Consider the following 1,537-nt stretch of genomic DNA (forward strand, 5'->3'; position numbering starts at 1 on the left):
GGTTTGTGCTTCCACCCATATTCAATGATGTATTGTATGTTCCATCTTTGTCTGCCAACCTTCTCTTGATTTCTCATAATACACACAGTGGATCAAGAAAGACAGTAGAGTTCACTGTAGATTCAGTCTTCATTTGGGATCATGCTACAAGAGGCCTTATTGCTATAGGGACAGTTGATTTTTCTACCTGTCTCTACACCTTCTCACACTTTTTCCCACCATCTCCATTTTTGAAGCACACTACTTCTCTTTCATAGGAGCATCATGTGGTGCAATTAAGATACTTGAACCTTTGTGTTGTTCCTAAGATCCCTATTTTGACTACCACAACACATCCAATTGAGGTCTTTTCTCTTCTCAGGATCCTTCTTCTGCTCTGCCTAATCCTCTAGCTCCATTCATCAAGCCTCTAGCTGCACCTGTTGTGGATTCTATAGTGGACATTCATGATAGTATCATCACACCTCCCTTAGGGATTCCCTTTTAGGATCCTCATATTTTCTCCTTTGAGCATTAGCTAGGCCTTCTAGTTTTCCCTCTCATTTAGGGGTTCCCTTTTTTTGTTCTCTTGTTTACTCTGTATTGGAGTTTCACTAGTTCAATTCTTTCTCCTAGGGATCAATTATTCTTGGGGGGCTTTGGCATCTTTTCTATCTCTCATGGGGGGGCTGGCTGTACTTATGGCTTTGAGAGAGTCTCTTGAAACATTTTCAATGGAAGTTGTCCTTGGGAGTCTTGTTGAGGCCTTCCTTCCTTCCTTCCTTCTTTTTTTAGCATGTTTGTACTTACCTCTTTTTGGGGGAGGTTTTTTCCCATGAGGTTTTCCCTCTTTCCACATTTTCAAAGGTTGCATTTATTTTCATTGTACATGGGTACCTAACATGGCCTTTTTGTCGAGACCCATTCTACGTTTTGTCTTAGTTTTTGTGAGCTTAAGGCATTCCCCTAAGTTGCACTTAAGAGGGGGTGTTAGAGTAAATAATTATTTATTCTTTTACTTAAGTTTGCTTAGGTTAATGCATTTATTTAATAGTTGTAGTTGATGAGTTGTTGGCAACACAGGAGTTTATTCCTATCTACTCATACTTATCCTCTAACCTTGATTGAGGATATTCCACCTTTTGTGCGTGTATGCTTAGTTGTCAACCTTATCTTCTAGCACTTTCTAGCTTGTTCTACAAGCTTCCTTGAGGCCTTCATATTCAATCTCTCTCATTGTAAATTCATATAATTCATATAGAAATTTCATTTTCTCATTGCTGCAATATAATTTCTCCGTGTTGCTTCAAGCTCTTGTTTCTTCCTTCTTTGGTTTCTCTTTAGTAGGTTATTTGTATGCAAGTGATCTTGGCAAGCTGTGAAGTTGGCTTTCATCAACTTCTACAACTTTAACTAAATCTTTAAATTTAATTAATTTCTCAATTAATTAAATATAATTAAATATCAAATTTTCTTAATAAAATTTCCATTAAATTAAATCATTAAAATACTCTTTTAATTTGATTTAATTATAATAGAAAATAATCACAGATCCACA

Source organism: Cupressus sempervirens, chromosome 1 (assembly GCF_028749045.1).
Source record: "Cupressus sempervirens isolate cs-2001-9-10 chromosome 1, ASM2874904v1, whole genome shotgun sequence".
Taxonomy (NCBI): domain Eukaryota; kingdom Viridiplantae; phylum Streptophyta; class Pinopsida; order Cupressales; family Cupressaceae; genus Cupressus; species Cupressus sempervirens.